The sequence below is a fragment of the Panthera leo genome, chromosome B2 (assembly GCF_018350215.1).
Source record: "Panthera leo isolate Ple1 chromosome B2, P.leo_Ple1_pat1.1, whole genome shotgun sequence".
NCBI lineage: Eukaryota > Metazoa > Chordata > Mammalia > Carnivora > Felidae > Panthera > Panthera leo.
Window position 1 is genome coordinate 45,593,492 of NC_056683.1, and position 25,466 is coordinate 45,618,957.

The following is a 25,466-nucleotide window of genomic DNA, read 5'->3' on the forward strand; positions in this document are numbered from 1 at the left end:
TATGATCTTATTTAATCAAATGTTTTAAGTCTTTTGATATTTTTGACAAACTTTTCAAAAATCAAACTTTAAATTAAGTTTTGATCTTAAACTGACTTTGGGTTTTTTTCAGGTCTTCTGGAACAGCTCAAAAGGTTTGTTATCTCTCCTTATACAAGAGAGATATTAAAATAATTAGGCTTATTTGATATGTTAAACCATGTGGGAAGCATTGTCAAGTAAGAAATGATGCAAAGTTTTCTTTAGGTTATATTTATATAAAAGTATGTTATTAATGTAAGTATCCTTGCAAAAGTGCTTCCCCAAGCTACCTGCATAGCCCCACAATAAGTCATGGGATGGTAACCCAAGATCTGTCCCTGTTCTCCTTTTCCACATCAGTAAAATGGACACATTACGTCAATAATATAATGTTAATATGTGAAAGACTTGCCTTGTCTGCAGGACACTTTGCTGGAACATCTATCTGCAAGGAAGAGGGTGAGTAGTGAACCTGCAAAAATTCAAAGTTTAGGCACCACTGTAAAGTTTTGGGGCATCATATGGTTGGGTAAGTTGTGTGTTGTCCCAGAAGCTGTGATTGAAAATATGTCAGCCTATGTAACCCCTAAGAACATGAAAGAGACAAGCTTTTGTAGTGATTTTGAAATTTGGAGGAGTTTTATTTCCCCCTGCCACGGTGCCTCTGTATTTCATACTGCCTGGCGAAGGAAGGGCACATGTGACTGGGTATCAGAGCAACAAGTCACTTTTCAAAGGGCAAAAATATTAGTGAAGCAGATGCTTGGGCATCTCCCAAGCAGGGCTACCATTTGAGTTAGATGTGTCTGTGGCTCTGGAAGGTATAAGTTGGGCATTGTGGCAAAGACAACAGAAGGGGAGAGTACCTCTAGGATTTGGGTCCCAGTTCTGGAAGGGGGCAGAAACCAAATATATCCCCATAGAGTAACAGCTCCTACCAGTGTACCCAGAACTCCTACAGGTAGAGCCAGTCATGAAGGAACAAATGTTATATCTTGGTAAGAATCCCCTTCCTATCGAGGGATGGCCTGAGGATATGTTCCATTAATCCATCTCTACCATGACTTAAAATCCCAGCGTGCCTATTTGCAGCAGAGGAGCATCATTTCTAATAGCCTAGAAATGCAAGCCCTACTAGGTTCTATAGAGTATGTAAATCTTCCAAATGCCCTTGCCCCTATTTCTGTGGTGGCCCCTACAGCCTATGGAGAAGGAATGGGAGCGATTCCAATGACACAGGGGCCTAGAACCTGTAACAAATCACAGCAGCCAGTGGACTACATTCAGAGCAGTTTGGCTGGTGATCACTCATGAGTCCTTGGCCATGAAGCCTTTGTAGTTGTAGTTGGGCCATTCGAAAGGGATTGACTCTATGATTTGACAATAGGAAGCCAAAGGGTGGGTGATCATGAATAAATGCTTGAGGGATCAGGATATGTGGGGAAAAAAAGTTTTGGTTCACTTGCAAGAGCCTGAGGCAGTCCTCACTGTCTTCCATATCCTGGCTTCTAAGGTGCTAACAGCTCCTAGCAGTCAGGAAGCTGCCCCAGCCTGGGTATGAGTCCTAGTACCAGACCCAACAGTAGATACAGCAGACTCGGTACATAGGAAGAGTCTCCATAGTGGTGCCCAGGTGGGATGGCACATTGCCAAAGACGCCAATTTCCTTTGAAATACAGTTCAGTAATAGCATGTTCTGTGTGTTCTAAACAACACTCAAGACAACTGCCAAAGGAGTCTGGGGCCATCCACTGGAGTTCTAAACTGGTGAGGGATTGGGAAGTTAATTGTATTGTCCCCCTTCCTCCAACTGAGGGTTATAAATATGCCTTGGTTCTTGTGGAGTGTTTGGCCTAACCAAAATTTACCCCGTCATCATGCAAACCAGGATGCCACCATTAGGGGATTAAAAAAGTACCATGTTCTGATAACTTTGTTGAATAGTCAGTAATCACGGGTCACATTTCCAAGGTCATGATGTCCTGATGTACAAGACTGGGTAACAGAACATGACATTGAATGGAGGTTCCATCTTCCTCATAACCTGCAAGCAGTAAGACTGATAGAAAGGAAAAACATGAAAAATTAAAGCAGCAGATTAAATTATTAACAAGTAAAACTATCTTGGCCAGGTGGATTAAAATACTATCTCAGGCTTCAATACATCTGAATAATCAACCAGTAGGGCCTGTTGCCCCACATGCTAGATTGGGATTCCCGCTAAGACACCCAACACTGTAAAGATATGGAAGTCACAGGAGACAGCCATTGTACCAACTCTCACTGTGAATCAATGTGCTATGCTGCTGAGAACACGGGGCCCCATCATGCCTGGAAAAGCATTATCAACTAGAATTTGCAATGAGCTTCCCACCAGGATGGGTGAGTTACTTCATACCCCTGGTTGAGGGGGAACTACTCAATCTCCACTGGGATCCCACTGCCCTGATAATAAGCTGAAGCTGTTGAAACACACCATACTTGCAATGAAACACAAACCATTGAAAGAGGGGAGAAAGTGGAGATCCTGGTCTGGCATATCCTGGTCCCAGTTCATCTCCTTGCACCTGACAAGGCTGCCTCCCTCATCTAAAATGTATGTTATGTATAACCAAGTCAAGTTCCTAAAGCTGCCAACCCCCCTCTCCTCAAGGCTAAGGGGCACCTTTTTTTTTTTCCCACTAGTACAATCATTTGGTGGCCACTTTTGCCTCTGCATTGTCCTAGAGGACATCATAGCACACATAGAAGCCCTTACTAAATTCACCCAACAAGCCTTAAATGATAGCTCTCAAAGTCTGTCTTTACTTAACACTGTTAATGTTTCTAATGAGAAAAGCTATCCTGCCAAACAGCATGGCCTTGGATATTATTATCACCTGTGCCGTTATCCAAAAAGAATGGTATCTGTTCATACCTGAAGAGTCTGCTAATGTATCACTTTTATTAAATCACATGAGGACACAAGTGAATGCTCTGAGTGATCCAACCCTCATTTCTAGGGGACTTAGTAAATCAATGCTTTGGATCTTGAGGCTCTTGGTGGAAAAGATCATTACTTATTTTGGGAATCATTATCTTAATCTATGTTTTCTCTTGCATGTGCCTGGGTTGTTGCTATAGTGTGTGCTTTCAATACAGCCCGATAGCTGCCAAATGAGCCACCGCTATGCTAATGGAATCCTTGCTGATGGCGTAGCACACAATGTGGGAGAAGAGGGCGGGTGAGGTTATAATAACCAGTCTTGAGGGGTGAAGGTTGGGCGGAGGTCATCCAGAGGACTTGACCTCCAGCCGACCCAAGACCTGTACCAGGGCAACTGGAGGCTCCTCTCTCCTACCCCATCCTTGGAATGTATGTTCTACCCACCATTCCCACAATCATTTGGGATTTCATAAAATTTCATTTTATTTTAATTTTTTTAACGTTTATTTATTATTGAGAGACAGAGCATGAACAGGGGAGGGGCAGAGAGAGGAGGAGACACAGAATCCGAAGCAGGCTCCAGGCTCCCAGCTGTCAGCACAGAGCCTGACACGGGGCACAAACTCACAAACCGCGAGATCATGCCCTGAGCTGAAGTTGGCCGCTCAACCGACTGAACCACCCAGGCCCCCCATCAGAACCCTTTTAAAGGACGCAGCCTTGGGAGAGCAATGCGGTCTGAGGCCACCTGCACGGTGTAAGTGAGTGAACCCAGTTAAGGACTCTAGATAAACTTTTATGATTCTGGTGGGCAGGTGTGGAGGTCTATTTGCTTTGTAGCTGCTCACGACAAGCCTCCTATGTAAGTGTCCTTGCTCGTTGAGCCTACCAATCTGTCACCTACTGGTCTGCAGTGGTCTGTTTGCCTTTCTTCTGTCTTTGCATGGGAGCCAGTTTGCAAACCCTTTTTCTCTCCTTTTGAGACTTTGATTATGTGAATATTGGATCTTTGTTAATATGCCAAAGCAAACAGACTTTGGTAAGTTTTTTCAGACTATTTTCTCTGTTTTTTGTTTGTTTTGTTGTTGTTGTTTTTATATTGGATAAATTCTATTGATCTGTTCTACTGATTATATCTTCAGCCATAATAACTTCTGTTTCTTTGCTGAGATTTTCTATTTTTTTGTTTGTTTCAAGAAGACATATAGTTGCCAATGAAACATATTTATGATGACTACTTTTAAAATCTCCATCAGATAATTTCAACATTTGATTCAGCTCGGTGTTGGCCTCTGTGATTGTATTTTGATAATTGTTAAGTGATTTTCCTGTTTCTTGTTATGATGGGTGGTTTTTTATTGTATCCTAGACATTTTTACTGTTATGATTAGGAAACTGTGGGTCCAATTTGAATTTTATTTATTTATTAGCAGAAAAATACCCTGTTTAGAGGTTTATTACGAAGTGACTGGCCTGATTTTATGTGCTGTGGTTTCCGATAAGAGTTAAATTTTCAGAGTCTTTGAGGTATTATTTTGGTCTGGTTGGTTTACCTGGTCCTGCTGTTTTCTTACTGTTTCCTGCTGGGGCTCCCTACAGAGGCAGAAAGAGGTTTTACCAGATGAGGCAGCTTGTTGTATTTTAGTGAGGATGAGGAGGTTTCCCAAACCAGGTGCTTGTTATTGTGATTTTTTCCCCCAGCGCTCTTCAGATGTTGAGGCTTGAGTTTTGATCTTCAGTATAGGAACTTGGATCTAGAAAAAGTACATATCTCGATTTGAGATAACTCCTTAAAGTTGGGACTGCAAAGAACCATTCAGTCTGTGAAAACATAATCGAGAAACTCTGCTCCTAGTCTCCGAGAATTCTACCCGCTATTAAAGACTTAGGTGAGTTTCCTCCAGGCATTGGGCAGAAAAACATTTTTTGAAAAAATCTAGCACCACACATGCACATTGGGTCTAAATTTACATTACTTAAGTGAAGGGTGAATTTCAGGCTCAGAATAAATTCCACAAACAGATCTAGCTCTTGTAAAATCCCTGATCCCTTAAGAGAGTCATTCAAGGATGCTTCTTCAAGATATTCCTAGATCGGGTCTCTCTTATCTCTGACAGAAGAAAAGGCTGAAAGTTAGAGTCATAAATCAAAACACAAATGGAATGACCATAAAAAAGTGCCAGTGGCTGCTATAAAGAGTAAAACTGACATCCCCAAATGAAGTAAAATAGAACAATCTAAAAGAGATTATAAAATTACTATATTTGTAATGACGAAAGAGGTCAAAAAGGAAGAGAAACCATGACAAATGAAGAGGATGTTACGAAAGAAAATATATCATATGAGGAATTAGGAACATCATTCATGTTCCTTGTTACAAAGTTCTTCCACCCAGGTGGTACGTGCCTGGGACTGTACTTTTCCAAAAGGCACCTAATGTCACAAAAAGACAGGCTGTGAATTAATGAAGGTAATTGTAGGCAAATCTCTAAATTTGTCTCTAAATTGTCATCATAACAATCCTTATTGAAAAAGTCAAAAAAAAGAAAGTTTTACTTTTAAAGCTTTAGGTGAGAAGAATCACAACTGAGAAGAAACACTTGTGTTGTCTCCTACCTGAAGCTTTTACATTTCAAATGGTGTTTAATGACCCATGAGATGGATTAAATTGAAAGCTTAATGTGTCTTTAGGTTTTGGGCATCTTATTTTTTATGATTTATAATTTTAGTTCTCAGTTTATCTGAACTCTCCTGTGTGCCAGAAAAAAACAAAACAAAACAATTTTCATGTTTGTGAAGATTCAATGACATCTCTTACGAATCGGATCCGCATCATTCAAAGCTGGATGGTTTTCTCTTACACACACTGTACAAGCATAATTCGTATATCAAGAGGAAATAAGTCAGTAGGATTTCAGACTGGCTTACAGCAGACATCCTTGAATTTGATGTAAAGCAAAAGCTACATGGTCAAATACATGTATTTAATCATCGTGTATGCGATATGCTATTATTTTCTTCAGGCAGCCACACAAATTAACAAGTATATGTTGTTATAAAGGATTGCACAAGGAGAAGCTTGTGCTTCTCCTATGAGATGTTTATTTATGTTAAAATGTGTTTTTGGCTTGTATTTTATGTTGAAAGGTACTGGAAATTTCCATTGCTCCATTTTCTCCATCTCTGATCAGGTGACATACATTATTAAATTTAAGTAGAGAATATCTTATTCTCTTATTAGGCTTAATTGGAAGTCCTTCCACTTAGTGTATACTTTTTGTCAGCATTAATCTCGCAGGTAACTGTGAAACAATAGAAGATTTTATTTGAAGCATTGCATTTTTCTTGTCCCATCCCCCTTTGTGGACTTTCTTTCATACATGCCTATATTTCTGAAGACATGTTTTGATATTAACTGTATCTTCCCCAGACATGGGTCATCCTCAATCATGATACTGTTTCCCCATCAAAACTTTCATTCCTACATGTCTTGGGTCACTGTTCTTTACCATTGTTGAATATGAAGTTTTCTTTTTGTAACCAAATGAATATTACAAACTCCTCTCTTAGTAGCAATTGTTACCTTGATGTCCGATGAATCAGAAATTAGTATGGTGACGAGCTAACTAAATATGCATGCACATGACTTTTGAAGCAGTTTGTATTTAGTTACACTCTGTGAGACGCATGTATGAAATGACAGTGCATTGGAATGTAACACACTGACTCAATCTGCGAACAACGCCTGCTCTGTACTTTCATTTGTAGAACCTTTGTGGTAATTGACCCAACTATTGATCAAAATGATTAAGAACCAAAGCCTACACCTTTTTCAGGGGTAATTGCTTCGGTTTCCCATTTTCATTTCCTGCTCTGATATTATCCTCTCAGGGATTCGCGTAATAGGCATTTAAAAGATTTGTTGAATGAATTAATGGCCCCATACCTTTCTTCACGATGGGTGGTAAAGCCTTTATTGTATAAGATGTTTTCTGTTAATGTGCAAACTGGCTAATGTGCTTTTCTTTCCAGGTGACAACGTATCCAAACCCAGTTAAAGGGCAAGAGTTTTATTTTGCTTAGTTTAATTTTAGAAGACAATTTAGGAATAAAGCTTATTTTGTGACCGTAAGATAGTGGAGCAGGCTGAAAAGCAAATCTCGTGTCACCTTTTCCACAATTGGGATTTATAAGTACAGTAGCCTCCCTCAGAGGTTTCTCAGGAAGATAGATTGCCGGTGCCATGTGGGTGGTTTCCATTAGGCTGATGAAATTTTTTCCAAAGACATTTTATCTCTGTTGAATGAGGATGAATAGTTTGCCTATCACAGGAACTTTGGGTAGGTCGCAGGAGATTTGACCTTAAAAAGGCAACAAGCTAAGATCTGGAAAGAACCTAAAATTACAATTCCGACAAATAAAATAATGTAGAGATTCTCCAGGGTTTAGAGAGATCAGTATATTTGTTCTTAGATGCAATTATCAAGTATTTGGTGATGCACCAGATTGGGATAGCCAAAAAACAACGAAAAGCCAATTACCGCCATCTAAAGGAAGGTGAAGCAATAAAAGCAGTAAACTTTCTTCACTTGATCTTTGGTCTTTATAAAGTAACTCTATTTATGGCCTTGCTTAAAGTGATTATTGTTAACCTAAGCAGCTCAGGAACCTAATTTAAGCCAGAAGGCACTTCACAAAGTTTTTGTATTTTATAAGTCAAAGGTCTCTAAAAACAAGCTAACAAAATTAGCCACCCATATCCTGTGGTTTCAGTGATATCTGGCTGTCAGTTTTCAGGCACTCTCCAATTGATTTTATTTCTTTTTTATTTTGTTTTGAAGCTTATTTGTTTCTATGGAATGCTTAATCAGTCTTATTGGAAAATAATGCTATCTGGTGGAAGGTAGAATAGAGTTTACTCTTATTTTTCTGGATTGAATTAGATAAAACCTTTTTCAAGGAATCTTGAACCAGAGTATAGGCAGACATAGATTAACTTTGTTCTAAGTGTTATGTGTATTTCAGCTTTAATGACTTCCTTTCATTTGTGTGTATTTTTTTTTTCTGGGAGGCAAGCTATTTCTGTCTTGAAAAATGATAAAAGTATTGCAGAAATCCTCTTAGTGAAAACAATCGTGATTAATGGCTGATTATTAAATCCAAAAATTTAGTTTATATGTGGAATTACAAATATACACATGCGGTAGGCTGGCTTATCCACAGGGGATACATTTCAAAACCCCCTGTGGATGTCTGAAACCAAGGATAGTACCAAATCCTCAATATACTATGTTTTTTCCTATACATGCATACCTGTGATAAGATTTGACTTATAAGTTAGGCACAGTAAAAGATGAAAAACAATAACTAATAATAAAATAGGACGATTATAACAACATATTGTAACAAAAGCTATATGAATGTGGTTTTTCTCAAAATATCTTATTATGCTGTACTCACCTTTTAATTTCATGTGATGATGTGAGATGGTAAATGCTTATGTGATGAGATGAGGTGAGGGGAATGACTTGGGCATTGTGATGTAGCATTAGGCTACTATTGACCTTGTGACCATATGTCAGAGGGAGGATCATCTCCTTCTGAAGTGTGGTTGACTGCATGTAACTGACAGCCAAACCGAAGGAGGGGTGAACTGTGTAGAGTTCTTATTCTGCAGGGTTCTTGTTATGCACACATAGCAGTGACCAAAAGTGATTTAAATAACACCCATTCCTCAATAAAAAGGTTTCTATTTCAGTTACCGTGTGACATTAGCTAAGAGTAATCACATGAATTTCAAACTTTGTTGCTAGATCATCAAATCCTCAAATTACTAATTAAATAACAAATGTGCATCATGATTGGTGACCAATCACATCACTTCTGTCAGATTCTGTCCACGACCGGTCACTGCACATCTGTTATTGAGTTCACACACAGATAGCACAGGTGTAGTTGTGTTGCCCTCTCATTGCCCAGTGGTAAATGCATGTGATATTTTAAAACATGGATAATCCAAAAAGGTAACTGACCAACCAAGGTGAAATGCAGCAAAAAAAAACCCCACAAAAAAGCAATGACACTGGAAGTAGAATTCAATTACAACAAATTATATATAGTTATAGAAGTTATGTATAGCTATAGAGGAAATAGTTACATATAATTATAACATATATACATATATATGTATATATAGAGAGAGAGGGGCAGAGAGACAGAGAGAGAGACAGAGAGAGAGAGTTAGGGAAGAAATAGCTAACCAAGGGAATGTTGATACTTTTGGCATTCTAGAGACTCTACATATTTATCCAGAGGAACTTAGTCAAGGAAATTTATCAACATAAATGAGGTTGTAATGAAAAGGATGCCAGCAAAAATCTTAGCAATAAGAGAACTCTCAGAGATATTTCATAAACTGAAAGAACAAAAGATAAAATGTTGGAAAATGATCCAAATTTAAGAATAAGAGAATTCTCTCTCTCTCTCTCTCTCTCTCTCTCTCTCTCTCTCTCTCTCTCCTTTCACTCTTACTCTCTATATATTTATTTTTTTCAGAACTTTTAGAAAGTTGCCTATGGAATACCACCTTTCACTGTAAATATTTGCTCATTTTCTAAGAACAAGTACAGTTTCTCACAAAATGATGATGCAGCTATCAAATTCAGGAAATTTAACATTGATAAAATAGTACTGTCTTATCTACAGTCTATATTTCAATTTTGCCAATCGACCAAAATTTCTTTTATAATGCTTTTATTTTTCTTGGTCCAGGGTCTAATGCAGAACCATGTGTTGTGTTTGATTGCTGTATGTCTTTCTTTAGTTTTCTTTTACCTGGACCAGTTCCTTTGTTTCCCTTTGATGAGTATAGGTCAGTGACTTTGTAGGATACTCTCCAGTTTGGATTTGTCTGCAGTTTCTTCATGATTATATTCAGGTTATATATTTTTGAGAGAAATATTTCATAGATTATGTTATCCTCCTCTTAGTGCATGACATCCGATTGCTTATCATGTTGCTTTATCCCATCATTCCTTATGTGGTGGCCACCTGTTCTCCGTAAATTTATTATCCTTCCTTTGTAATAACTGTGCACTGTAGGGGGAGGTTCTTTGACACTGTGTAGGTCTACCCTTCCTCATCATGTTTCCACCCACAAGTTTAGATTTTTTTTTAAATTTTTTAATGTTTGTTTATTTTTGAGAGAGAGAGAGAGAGAGCGAGCAGAAGGCAGAGAGAGACAGAGACACAGAATCCGAAGCAGGATCCAGGCTCTGGGCTGTCAGCACAGAGCCTGACATGGGGCTTGAATCCATGAGCTGTGAGATTATGACCTGAGCCGAAGTTGGATGCTTAACCAACTGAGCCACTCAGGCACTCCAAGTTTAGCTTTCTTGTATAGTTGTCTTACTGACACCAAGATGGTGTGTATTTTTCAAAAATAACTTGTCTAATATTATGATTTTGTAAAGAATTCAGCTGATTTTTAAGAAAAACAACTTTTTACAAATTTTATAAATATATCATATGTATATATACATATGATATACATATTTACATATATATAATATATATTAAAGCAGCTCATTTTGTTTCATTATAATTTATATTTTTAAGTAATCTCTAAGCCCAACATGGGACTTGAACTCAAGGATCCCAAGATCAAGAGTCACCTGCCCTGTAACTGAGCCAGCCAGTCACCCCTACAAATTTTGTTAAAATGAGAAGTACCTCTAAACAGGAAAAGTGGTATACACCAATGACTCTTGACAAACAGACAACTCAAGATTGGGAGAAGTGAAGGGAAGACAAAGTAGACAACTAGTTTTGCACACTTAAGGTGTAGTAGATATCATTCAATAGTTTTTAAAGAAAAAAGGGAGAGTGTTGGTTCATCCCACAAGTTGGTTAGTTAGGGATCAATAAATATATTGTTTGTATTTGTCAAAATTGTTTTCTTTGAATATAGCTTTGGCTTCATTGCATTGGTTTTATTAAATAGTATTTTCATGGGCCAGGACTTCACGAATAATGGAGTAAAAAGCTTAGTAAACTACCTTACCAGCAAAACAACTTTAATTGTTTGAAGTTTAACTTTAACCCATTTTAATTGGTGAAAGTTATGAAAAAAAACAAAACCCTACTTAAGGCCACACTGGAATTATTTTGTAAGCATGCAGAAAATGGAGAAACATTCATTCAAGAGAATTTGCTAAATCTTAGAAATGAAAAATTCTGTGGCCTTGGAGCCGTCTCCTCTTCATTAATACCACCCAGATCTATGCTATAGAAGCTGTATGTGAGGCATGTGTAGCCAAAAAGGCAAATGCTTACTCTCCACTGAGCTCCAATTCTGGGATTAGGCTTCCATACTGGGAAAGGCAGGTTTCTGGTGTTTCTCACCACCCTCCTCTAGCCTCACATTGCAGAAATTCTATTTTAAGCAGCTGTAGCTAACACAATTTTGCAAAATCCTGAAACTAATCCTGAAACCCATCTTGAAACTCATATGAAAGTACAAAGGGTGCCAGAAAGCCAAAACAATCTTGATAAAGGAAAATAAATTTGAAAGACACATACTTCATAATTATAAACTTACTACAAAGTTATAGTAAACAAAACAGTATGGTACTGCAATAAGGCTATGACATGTAGAACAATGGAAGAAAACTGACAGCGTAGAAGTAAATCCTTGTGTTCATGGTCAAATAATTTTAAACAAGGATGCCAAGTCTATTCAATGGGAGAGGAATTAGTCTTTTCAACAAATGGCATTGGGACAACTGATATCCATACACAAAGTCATGAAGCTGGATTTCACATCGTGTGCAAAAATTAACTCTAAATGGATTGGAAGCTTAAATGTATGAGGTAAAGCTATAAAGTCTTAAGAAAAAAAACAATTAGTTACTGTTTTCTTACAGGTGACACAAAAAAGGCAGGTGACAAAAGAAAAAAATAGTTAAATAGAAAATCATTAAAAGTAACAACTTATGTGCTATAAATGATACCATCAAAAAAGTGAAAGATAAATAACAAATTAGTAAAAAAATATTTGCAAATGATATATTTGGTAATGGGCTTATACCCATAATATATTCTTAGAACAATGACAATTAAACAAACAAAAAAAATAGCTCAATTTAAAAATGGGCAAAGGATTTATATAGACATTTCTCCAAAGAAGCTATACAAATGAACAATAAGCACATGAAAAGATGCTCAATAACATTAACATTTGGGGAGTGTAAATCAGAACAACAATAAACTCTAACTTTATACCTACTAGAATACATATAATAAAAAAGTTAGGCAAAAACTGAATTGTCAAGGATGTTAAGAAATTGGAACCTTTATACATTGCTGGTTGGAATTTATTATGTTGTAGCTATTTTGAAAAACAGCGTTAAAGATAAAAAATAGAGTTATCATACGATACACTTCCAGTCTCAGGTATATACACAAGAAAATTGAATGCATATGTCTGCACAAAACCTTGTACATGAATGCTTACAACAGTATTATTCATAATAAACAAAGTGGACTCCAATGGACAGCTCAAATGTCTATTAACTGATGAACTGATAAATAAAATATGGTATATCCACCCAAATGTTATTTAGCAATAAAAAAGGAATTTAGTAATGATAAATCCTATAACATGGATGAATCTTAAAAATATCATTCTAAGGTAAAGAAGTAGTTTCAAGGGATTGAATATTACATAATCCTTTTTATATAAAATGCCCTGAATAATCAAAGCTGTAGAGACAGAAAAAATATTAGCTGGCGCTAATGGGTAGGGACAAGGAGTGGTTTGATGGGGTGTGGGAAAAGGAAGTCACAGTTAGTGATTACATATTTCACTTAAGAGAGATGAATATACTGTACAATTAGATTGTACTAACAGTTATATAACCCTGCAAATATACTGGAGAATAATGAATTATACCCCATAAATCAGTGAATTACATGGCATGAGAATTATATCTTAGTGAAACTTAAAAATTTAAGTAATTAATTAACTAATTAATTAACTTTTATTTTAGAGACAGACAGAGAGCATGAGCAGGGAAAGGGGCAGAGGGAGAGAGAGAAGCTTGTTAAGTAGATTAACATGTTGGTCATGGAGCCATCCCACAACCCTGCGGTCATGACCTGAGCTGAAATCAAGAGTTGGATGCTCAACTGACTGAGCCACCCAGGAACCCTGAAACATAAAAATTTAGATTGTGATACTGATTTTATCAATGGTCTAAGAATTATTCAAAAGAGTTTTTTTTTGTTGTTGTTGTTGTTTGGTTGTTTTTTTGTTTTTGTTTTAGTTTTTAAATTGTGATTATTTTATTATTTATTTCTAGGATTATATTGTTTTCTAGTCAAACAATACCATGTTCACTACTTTCACTCTTCATTGAGATTTTTTGTGATTATTTATTTAGGCATCACACATGGTTGATTTCTGTTTCATGGATATTGGATTATAAGATGCATTCTTTGTATGTGATATATATTTGGATATATATTTATAGATAGTGGATCTCGGGATCACTATCATAGCACCGAAGTCACACTTTTATAAATTTTGATTACATAGGCCTCTATCATTTAAATGAAATCCTTGGTAATTCAGATGCAACATGGATTTTGAGAATTACTCTATTAGGTCAGTTTTATTAATGGCATTATTTGCAATATGTCTTTTTTTTTTTTTTTTTTTTTGTCTATTTGGTCTATGAATCACAAATTTCTGTTAAATTTTCTCTCTACTGTCTTGTTTGGTGAAAGATTTTCCTCAGAGGATTTTTTATGAACTCTTGTTGGGACAGGTTCTTTCAGATTGGGGCTCACCCTGTTCTGTGGGAAATGCTTTCTTTCTGTACCTTCTGGTGAGAGGGTGAGTTAAGGTGATTCCCAATGGCTCCATAGTTTTTAGTTGATTGGTGTTTAATTTACATTTGGGCCTGCACAGCTGTCTAGGGTCTGTACTTTCAAAATACGCTTGCCTCTCAATCTCAGCCATTACTTTGTATACCAGAAAAATTGTGTTACTTGGCCACACAACTTACTTCATTCTCCGCAAGTGGTGGCCTTTGCCAATTTTCAGCATGAGAGCAGGTTTGATCCTTGTCATCCACACAATTTACCCACATCGCCAACTACAGCTTTATTTAACATTATTGGAATATGCCTGATTTTCCCCTATTTAATTACGGAAACACTTAACTGAGTCCAAGAATTTCAAAAGTGTTTTACTTCTTTTTATCAATTTTCACTCTGGTTGCAAGAAGTTTTTTAAAATTGTGATTTTTCTGGCTCCTTTTATTTGGAGTTATAGTATACAGTTTGAAATTTTCATACATTCAGATAGAATTTGATTCATTATTTTGATCTTTGCCTTTCATGTTGTAGGCATTAAAAAGTACGCAGAACTTTTTTATCAAATGCATTTTTGTAAGTTATCTCTACTGTTAAGTATTGGTTTTTAAATTTCTTTTTGTTTAGAGGTTTAATTTGGATGGGATTCAAAAAGAGGAGTTTCAGATAAAAATGACGTAATAATGGTGGTTTTGAAGATGTTTTCTGTTTGTTCATATAATTAATATACACTTACGGAAGCATTGGATGCTCATCAGGACCATGTAGTACAATGGGGCAGAAGGAGGCACAAGTGAATGTTAGAAGTTCCATCCAGCAATTGAATAGAGTGAGCATTTTGGGAAACCTAACGAAGCAGGGAAACTGACTAGAATCTATTTATTACAAGTATTATTACAATAATCTAAGCATGATCAGAGAGAAAGAAGCAGAGGCCAGAGATGCTGAAGAGGTAGAATTGCCAGCACTTGGTGGCTGTTTGTATTTGGGGAGATTGAGGAGGGAAACAGAAGGAGGAATAAGACATAATTCTCAGTGCTCTACCTGGGCAACTGGCTGGACAGTAGAGAAGACTGGAGAAAGCAGGCTTACAGTCTCAGAGGGCATTTGAGACACCAGAAGAGTTTTAAATTAACTTGATTGAACTTTTTGTTTCAAATCAGAAATCTGTACCATGTATTTATGGATGAGTACACTCTTTAATTGAATTAAATTACCATTCTTGGCCTTTGAGGCAAGAGGATACAACAAAGCCTGCCTTCTGCCTTCAGCGGTTTTCTGTGCCCAAAACTGAAAACCAAGAGACAAAACATTGTCCGTAATTGAAGTGAGGAAACCCTGGCCTCAGTGACCCTAACATTGCAGCAATAGGGAAATGATTTAAAAGTTCTTTGTGGAAATGTTGATTTACAATGTAGAGCTAACTAATAAAGATGGACTAAATTGCCCCCATATGTTCTATAAAACAGTCATCCATAACCCCCGAATTCTCCCTAATTGTGTACACTTGGAAGACAGTCAGTGCTATTTTTACCCATTGATGCATTTTTTTCCCCCTTTTCATTGTGATTCATTGTGTGCTTTCCTTGGAGCAAATATAATCTGAGATTGAAATAGCCCCATTGGGAATGCTCACATTAAGCATGAGCTATTTTTTGATGCAGACTATCTGTTATACCTTAAGTAGAGTAACAGTTTTATGATCTTCATAGGCTTAGGGAGGCGGAGGACTTAGCAGGAAGGACAGTCGCACAGGTAGACTAAAGCCTGTGATTCGATAAGGCTGGATGGAGTTTCTAGAAGGAGGCTCTTTTGTGTATCTACTTTAGCTACAAACCATTCATTGTGAATAAACATGCCATGGACATTCTAAGAAGTACTTTCCCCTCTCCTCACTTACTTAAATCATATAAACGTTCCAAATTAAGCATGGTTTACTCTGTAAAACCTATCCCCGCCCCTTTTTTTTTCTGTCAGATTTATGTGTCTCTGCCCTTGACTCAAAGAACATTTCTTATTTGCCTCTTTCATTTGGTCTTTGGCAAATGCTGCCTTGTATTGGTGTTACTTTTTAAATTCTTGAATGTGTTGTGTGTGTTCTTTAGGTTTCCTTCATGTGATCTTTTTAATGTTTATTTATTTATTTTGAGAGACAGGGAGAGAGAGTGAGAGAGACTTTTGTGCTTTTGTATGAGCAAGGAAGGGGTAGACGAAGTAGACAAAGGTTGAGATACCTTCGAAGAGTTCACATGGTAATATGCAAACTTAGAATTAAATGAAAAAAAAAAAATCCAAAGGGATAGAATAGAGAAAATGATGCCTTTTCCAATTTCAACATATTTAACAATACTTAGGAAGGAGCAATGATAAGTATGGAGGTCATACGTGATGGGGATTTAAAAACTTACCAATAGAAATAAAACGCATGAATAAATGAAGATAGATACCATACTACTGAAACTGAAGACTAAATTGTTTCAAGTATTCTTTCCAAACTAATTGTGTTTTAATGTGATTCATATCAATGCCAAAAATAACTTTTAGCCAGCATTATGAAACTGAAATTTAATCGTAAGAATAAACAGAGAAAAACACTGGAAAGTTTTGTAAAGAAAAACTGAAGGGTAAATTGCACCCTTCAGCCATACAAATGACACAGTCTATCATGATTAAAGCAGCATGGCAACTGTTGGGAAATAAAACAGGTTATTGGACCAATCACCAGGTCCAAAACTAAATATTTAACATAAAAGTAGACGTGACATTGAAGGAACAATTAAAGGCTGTACTATTAAATAGACGTTTTAGAGATAATCGGGTTAATTATTTGGGAAAACGAGTTAGATTCTAAGGAGTTCAGCTTCTGACCAGAAACCTGCCTGTGATCTTGCAGGCCAGACCACAGGTGATTTCGAAGGCTTTACCAGGCGGGCCTCCTGGGGGAAGCTGTCCTCTCCACATCAGAGTTGGTGCACAGCAAGACACTGAGGCCTCTGAAGGAGGCTCAGCAAAGACTCATTTGCCCCTGTATGGCTAAAAGTCATGCAGGTATTTTTGAGGCACGTATACATTTTCTTAAGAAATATTATAAAAATATAAAACATATTTTGCAACCAGTAAGGGAATCAGCACCATAGCATTAGTAATAAAGGTAGGGGCCAAAACCACTGTCCATAATAAAATAGAAATGTACATGGCCAGTAAACATACAAAAATGCTTATGGTCTCACTGGATAAGACAAAAATCAATTTTAAGGCAAGTGAAATGCCGTGAAAGGCACGGCATTGGTGGGGGGCTTGAGTGCCTGTGAGTCTGAGGGGTGGGGCTAGAGCAGGGCCAGGCCCCCAGGTCTGTGCCTGCAGGGTGAGGGGAAGAGTATCCTGACTGCCCCAGGGCTGGGCCTTCCCTGGCAGGCCTAAGCACTGGCTTCCCACCCGCAGTCCCATATAGGAGTCTGCAGAAGAAGGGTAACTAGTGTTGGGCTCAGAAAGGAGGGTTGGAGGGTATTCTACTAGGGACTCAAGGGCCATAATCCAAAGCAGGGACTGCAAATAGTTGTAATCCTCAAAAGCTTGTTGTCTTTAGGGTTTACAGGAAGAGGAACCTCAACAAAGTATTATTTGATTTTTTATAAACGTCGAAAATGTCTCGTTTTGGGCTATTGAGTTAATGATTTCCATATTCATTGAGAACATATACAATGCCATTTTCTTTGAAATTCCTGAAGATTTGGTTTCTGGCCTACTATATAATTTTTAAGATAGTCCCTGTGTACTTAGAAATCATAGGAAGGTTCTTTACAGTGAGGTATATAGATCTCTGTGTATACATTTGATAAAACGTATTAAATGTGTTATTTGACTATTATGGGATTGGCTTAGTTTTTCAGCTAGATAAATTTTGAATAAGTAATATCAAAACATTTAGTATAATTATTTGTTCATATATATTTTCCCATACTACTGTTACTGTTTTTAAATATTTAGATGCATATCATGAGTATGTATATATGAATAACAACATATTAATGAATTCATTAAATATGTATATATTGCTTCCTATGTTCCACAAGCTCTACTAATAGTTACAACGAATTCATTTAATCCTTGTAGCAACCATAGGAGTTAAGACTATTTTTAGACTTACCAGCCCAACTTTTCTTGCACTCATTATCAGTTGTTTTCATGAGCCATTTCCGGGCCATCATAAAAGAACAAATAAACATCTGGAATCATGATAAATCAGGGAAACTGAAAATATTATTATTGTATATGGTGGTGCCATATACATTCTGCATGTTAGCACCACAGGCGAGTAGTTTAGCTCTCTTACAATCTTCTGTCCAGTCCAGGTATTGGCAGAAAGATGGTACAGTTTCATTAAAACAAGAATTTAAAAGATAAAGCAATTTCTAATGTATTTCAGAAATGTTGTGTAAATGTCCTATATTTTAGCACATTGCAGTGACAGTATTCTATTTATTTGTACTTCTCTAAACCCAAGGAAACACTCTTAAATAGGAATTTGGTGAATAGTCATAATTGGCCAAGGGATCATTTCTTTGTTTTCTCAGACCTTCCGCTTTGTACCCTAACTCACTGCAGAGATGTAGTCTAAGATTATCAGGACAAGCAGAAATTTTAAATTTGTTGAGCAGAAATTTAATTTTCTTCCAGAAATTGTTGGTTTTTGAAAAAAATTATTCTATCGAAACAAAGTGTAATTTTCCTCTTTACAAATAAACAATTGCCAAATGCTTTGACTATGATTACATGGGGTAAATGCGTTCCAGGAAGTTATATTTAATGACACAAGTCCTTGCTCTGTGTGGAAGAATATACTCGTTGGAAACCACTTCTTAGCAAAGAAAAGAATTAACTTTGAAAATGCAAACTGTAGTGTGTCACTGAGATTTTGGGAAGACTTGCTTATTTATAAATGCATGAAAAATGTGTTGTCATTATTATGGCTTGTAATTAATTTGTAGGAACAATGGTTTACAGATACTGCACATAGGAAACTAAACAGATATTTGGAGGAAACGCTGGGTTAAAATTCAGTTCAACTGTGACCTAATCTCATATTTTTTGGCAAGTGGCTCTATAATTGAAACATTTGTTTTCTTATCCGTAAAATTGGGATAATAGTTCAGACCTATTCTGATATATTTTAGTTTTTACAAGTAAAGTTTAATATAATAGGTAGAATAATGAAATATACATTTGTGAATACGTGTGTGCATGCGTGAAGATGCAGTCATGAGGTAAACCACTGAAAACATAATTTGTTACTTAAGGTATGTGAGCATGCTGTCAAGACTGTAAGCGTGTAATTATAAAGATATTACTTATATTTGTTTTTCTCCCACGCAATAATATTTACGTCTATGGTTTGCGTTGGTAGGGATACCCATAGTACCGATTCAGTAACAATTTGTATGATCCCGCAACCCAGTGGTCCTCCTTGGTAAGGAACCTTGAATACCTTGATATTGCTTTCAAATTGAAGAGGAACTTAGGGAAAGGAAAGAATATGGAAGAAGCAACCAATAATTTGTCTCTCAATTTCTTACCCTTGTAACACTCTTGTTATATATTTACATGGCAAGATTAGCATTCTAACAAATTTCATTATGAAAGATTACACTTTTTATTTAAAATATCTCCCTTTATCATACTCCTTTTTCATTTGCATTCCAAACAATTTCTATTTATTACAAAATTCAAGGAATCCACACTTCCACAATTTCTACCCATCTATCTACTACTATGGGAAGAAGCAAAAAATCCAGGTGGATAGGTCAACACCCAGGTCTTAAAGCAGAAGAGTCCATGCAAGCACCCCTTTATAGCTTAATCATTGAATAGGCTTCCATTCAGTTGTCAGTTTTTATAAACATTAAAAACCACCCAACATGGCTCTTTTTTTTTTTTTTTCAGTATCTAGGTAGTTTAGTAAGTCCTACTTGCTTCAATGCGGATTCTGTGCCTAATCTCTGGAAAAGACAAAGAAATTCAGAAATGTTGACACATAGAAGGGAGCTACAACAATATATTGATTGTACAGTCAGTTCTCCTTATTTCTGGTAGGTATGGTCTATAAAGTTGCTGTGAGCACCAAATTAGGGAATACTGAACCGTTGCTCCTAGGAAAAATACAAGGTTAGGGTCTGTGAGCCTATTGTCACACTTTGTCAAGAAATCAATGCATGACTTTGTTTTATATGTGTTTCTGTTTATAGACTTTATTTAACATATGTTGACTCATTAATGTTGAACACCCAGCCAGTTGTATCTTGCCTAACTAAAGTTTATCTGACTGACATCAAATGGCTGAAGCTTATCTAGTACACATCAGGCTGTAAGACACATCCCAGTCTTCTTGGGCTTAGAAACGCTAGACAGCGCTTCGATACTACCCTTTGGGGCCGTGTTAAGCTGCCAAAAGAAAAGCACAAAGATGTAAACAATGTGGCACTGAATAGAGCACAAAAGGAACATCTGTTTACAGTATGAGAGCTAAAACAAGAAGGCAGAACACCACCCTGTGGGACTTCAGCTGGGAACATACCTGTTGGGCAACTCAGATTCTTCCCGGCTCCGTGTGTGTCTGTGAATGACTCTAAAATCACAAGCGAGTGTAGATTGGGGGAATTATTGATAAATTCTAGCTAACAGGTGAATTTGCAAATATGGAATCTGCAAAAAAAATGAGGTTCGATTGTATCTGGATGGTTAACTGAGATGCTGAGTTTTCCTGAATGAGTATGGAAACTTGTCAGCAGTTAATAGTTGGCTGAATTCATGAAGTTTTCTCAAGTCACCTAAGGAAAGGTGAATCTTAGTTACTTTCCAAGTACTACTTCTGAGCATTCTAGAGATCCTCAAGTGGCTCTTCCAGGGGGTCAGGCTAAATTAGGTAGGAGAGGACAAGGGAGCTCATGTCATAGATTTATCTCTGAAAGAGAATGTGGTTTTGATGGCGGATGGTGAAGGTGGAGTAGTGGAAGAGAAAAACTCATCCAAAGAGGATAGTTACCGAACAGCAAGAGAGAATGGTTAAGTGGATTGCCATAGGACAATTATGACCAATGTACTTGTCCTTCCTTTCTCCCTCCCTCTCTCCTTCTCTTCCTTCCTCTCTCCTTCTTCCTCCTTTTCTTCCTCCCTCCCTCTTCTCTTTTCTTGAATGCCTTTTTTTTTTTTTTACTGACCATTCTTTTTGTCCACTACAAGGTGGCAATCAGACACCTGCTAGCTTGAAGCAGCATCTTCTAAGACCCTTGGTTGTTGGTAATTTATGAAATATCACCTCCACTGCGGGACAAATAATTTTCATGGCAGTCACTTCTGCCCATATATATTGGTAAAAATAATCATGTTATGCCAATTAATTAACACAATAAAAGCCTCAGAGCTTATGGGAAAAAATGGGACTGGCTCATAAGACTCAAAACTTTAGTCAGTGACACATTAGAAAAGATAGGAGCCTAATTAAACCAGTAGCACAGTTTTACACACATTAAATGGTCAAGAAATATATAAATTTCTTACAATAAAGGTGGTAGTTTTCCTGGATCAAAAGCCTTAAATTCTCTTGTGGAAGTGGGCATCCAAAAGGTTGCTGCAGCTTTTGGTATGGTCAAGTGATGGAAGGAAGGTTACCTGAAAGCAGATGGAATGTTGTAATACCACGTATTCATGGATGCACTCTCAACACGCAGCCCAGGCAACGAGTTGAGGTAGCTGGTAACAAGTTTGAAGTGTGTGTGTTTTGTGTGCTCTTGCCTGGCTCATTCAGCTAGGGACAGTTTTCTGCATTCATCTGGTGTTTCCTGTGGATGGAGTTACATGTAAGCAAATGCAAATATTCTTTATCTTCAGATCCAATATATCAATATAAAAATCATGTTGGATGGGGTGTCTGGGTGGCTCAGTCGGTTAAGCAGCCGACTTCAGCTCAGATCATGGTCTCGTGGTTCGTAGGTTTGAGCCCCGCATCAGGCTCTGTGCTGACAGCTCAGAGCCTGGAGCCTACTTTGGATTCTATGTCTCTCCTCTCTCTCTCTCTCTCAAAAATAAAGAAACGTTAAAAAATACAAATAAAAATTATGTTGGAAAAATTCAGGTTTGTGTCACAGGTTTTGTCACAGAACTGACTGTACAGCATTAGTAGACTGCCGTGTGATTAAATTTTTGTTCAAGCTGAACTTCTAGATTCCCCCAGAAATATTCACTGGTACTTAACGGAGCAGTTGAATCATGTTTTAGGTCCACCCTTTCATCTCCTGAATTTATACTTCAGAGGTTTTGCCATCTGTGCGTGTATCTGCTCAGTACTCCGCTCTTTTCTTTGTTTCTACTCACTGTGGCTTATTATATTCTCAAAACAGCGAAGAAGGAATATGAGACTACACGGCAGGGGAAAGATCAGGTGATCTCCTTAAGTATATGATGCACGGTTGTCTTCATCTAAACAATTCACTCAACCTGTATAATTTCACTGCCTTTGCTGGGCGAGGGTTTTTCCTGATACAGCCTCAATGGACTGTGTGGGTCTGGATTTTGGCTGAGGCTCAGCATATTTCATCAACACTGTGATTTCTGTGGATGCATGCCAAGATGACAATATTGAAAACATTAAGAAGCAGAGACACGCTTTCAGTATTAAAGCAAAATGACAAAACTTCCTTCAAAGGAGGAGTCCTTTTGGAATTAGACTTTTATTTAGATACTTTTTCCTTCCCTTTGACCTAAGTTTACTCACCCCTCCAAGACTCATTGTCCTGCCTCCTCCAATGATTCTTGAGATGCTATTTCCACCCTTCTTGTTTTCACATACCCCACATTATCCATCAGATCTAAGTTCGTTGCTTCAGTCTCCACATTGCTTCATAACCCTGGACTCTTTGAAATCTGCCTTTCTCTTAGCAGTTTGTAGAGGGCTTAGAAGGCACACCTGCCTGGAGCAGCACGCCTACCTTAGTGAGAACCTTCCTCTTCATAGTGTCCCTTGATTGACTACCTTTTTTCCATGAGCTAATTAGGAGGAAATTGTCCTTTAGTTGTTTCGCCTTTAATAATTTGTTCTACTCAGCTGACTTTTTGGTTTCAAGAGTAAAAGATACCTAGCAAAGTAGATTCATTTACTAGACCCTCTTAGTTTTGTAAAGACTCCTAAAAGTCAGCCTTGCCCAACTGCTCGTCAAACTTATACATATTTTTGCCAGTGAAGAGCTTACTATTTGTCGAGGCAGCTCACTTAGCATTTAGAGAACTCTTTAATAATTTTTTTTCTGAATATGGCACTGAACTATCTATTAAGAGTATTCAAAATGCCATCTCGTAAGGCCCTCCTGGAATAACACACATTTTTGTCTCCAAGAAAAATTTTAAAATATACTAAGAAAGCCAACTTTCCCCACCAGGGCTGAGTTCATTTTTCTTTGGGCTAATGTTCAGTTCCATAAACTGATTCTCAGAAAACACAGACATGAATCCTTTCAGTGGTCATTTCTTTGAATTTTGAAGTGTGTCTATTTCTTTTTTTAGACCACAGCATCCAGAATCATACCTGAAGGTTGTTTTGTTTTCATCTTTCACAGTAGTTGGTACAATGTTAAGGCAATAAGGAGATGATCGAAATATTGATTATTTGAAGTAGATTTTCTGTATGATGGATTTTAGAATTGCTCTTACAGGAGACTTTTTTGAGAGCAATATTTATAGATGACTTGAGTAAAGAAGCATACAATTTTCAAGAACTTTTCATCCTTTGCTTTTAGGTAACCCTGAAGATTCTGCAAGCTCACAGTCAACTTCCCTTGCAACATCCTTCTCTTTTTATTCACTTGCAAATGTCTAAACTTAAGTGTTAAAATTGCTAAAACCATTAAATGCCTCTTAAAATTTTGTCATTTGATGATATAAACCATGAGAATCTCCCAGTTGGTTTCGCCACATGAGGAGAAGTTACACACAAACACCCCCCCTATAGCCCCAGGTCAGATTTCTGGAGTCCTTGACAACCTGGAATATATCTCAGTGGAGAACTAACAGATCCTCACCCAAGTTCATTGTGATGTCTGATGATCTTCGATGTCAAGTAATTTACCCCCTCTCCAACACTCAGAAAACCAAAAATACATTGAAATTTCTTCTGATTGATATTGTATGTTTGTTTTTACACTACATCTTTTATTAGCAAAGGAATAGACACTCTTCAGGCCTGGTCTGCACAGTATTGAAAGGAAGAAACCCCTACGAAAAATATGTCTGTATATGGATAGAATACCAGTCTCCTCTAGAATGAGAAGAGAAAGTGGGAAACCAGGAACATTGAGGAGAGTGAGAAAGAATATCCAAATTTTTAAGTAGAAAAATGTGGGTAGGTAGCATATTTAAGATTACTTAAATCCCTATTCACTCAGGAGATGATTAAGCAAAAAAAAAAATTTTTTTTTTGCCTGAAAGCATGACATAAAATGTACGGTCACTATACAAAAGAGAGAAATTTTCCATAAATTCATTACTACCAGCTATGGAATAAAGTATTTTCTCTTACGAAATCTTACTTGCCTCTCATGAGGGAAACCACCACTAGACATATTACCTGGCTCACTGATAACGTGTGTATGATTGAGTTATGGTGATTCACTGGCTAGATCACCGGCTTTTCAGTATCTAGCAGGCCAGTCTAGGCTTATTCACATCATGGTGGTCACAGAAGTCCCAAAGTCAGCAAAAGAGAACAAACTCCAAAGCACAAACACTCTTCAATCTGTGTTGTATCATATTTCCTTTTGTCTCACTGGCCAAATGAGGCAAAGCCAGATGGAGTAGGGGAAATTGACTCTGCTTCCTGGTGGAAGAAAAGAATTTGTAGTGGCTTTTGCAATCTATAGTATCCAATTCGACCTACCACCATTTATTGAAGAGACTTTCCTTTCTCTGTCATTCTTTAGTGTTATTAACCACAAAACAAACATTCTATAAGAATGGGTATCATATTCTCTTTATTTTAAAAATATTTGTAGGTTGGTGTCATGTTCAATTTTTCATTAATTATATTGATTATTTTACTTTCCTCTCTTAATGTCTCACCCATGTCTTATCAATTTTTTTAAGGAGGCTTTATGCCCAGTGTAGAGTCCAACATGGGGCTTGAACTCACAACACTGAGATCAAGGCCTGAGTTGAAATCAAGAGTTGGATGCTAACCATCTGAGACATCCAGATGCCCCTGTCTTATCATTTTTATTAGTCTTTTCTGAGAACCAACTTTTAACAATTATGTATGAATCTGTGGATTGTTTTCTATTGTATCTTATACTTTTTTTGTTTCTCATTTCTTCTACTTTCTTTAGGTTTAACTTGCTAATATTTTTTAATTTAATGTTTATACCTATCAGTGTATGCTGTGTTATACTATTGTAATGAACAGCCTCCAAATCTGAGTTGCTTAAAACCATAGAGTTGTATTTCTCATTACTTTGTGCCCATCATGAGTCTTTTGATTTTTCTTCAAAAATCATTATTCACACTCTGTGCCTTCAGTAACTGAAGGGTCAGCATCCCATAATTGTAAATTCTAACTTTTTCTGAGATATTTAAATTTTTACTGAGATCAGAGCCTCAACCA

The 25,466-nt window shown here is 37.1% G+C and overlaps 1 long non-coding RNA gene across 1 annotated transcript; it reads right to left on the reverse strand.

Annotated features, from left to right (window-relative positions):
- Positions 1-431: 431 nt before the first annotated feature.
- Positions 432-8,459, reverse strand: LOC122219036. The gene is made up of 4 exons (XR_006202228.1): positions 8,408-8,459; positions 4,501-4,701; positions 1,940-2,080; positions 432-493 (listed from the first exon to the last, which is right to left on the reverse strand). It is a non-coding gene; the product is annotated as an uncharacterized LOC122219036 (long non-coding RNA).
- Positions 8,460-25,466: the final 17,007 nt, after the last annotated feature.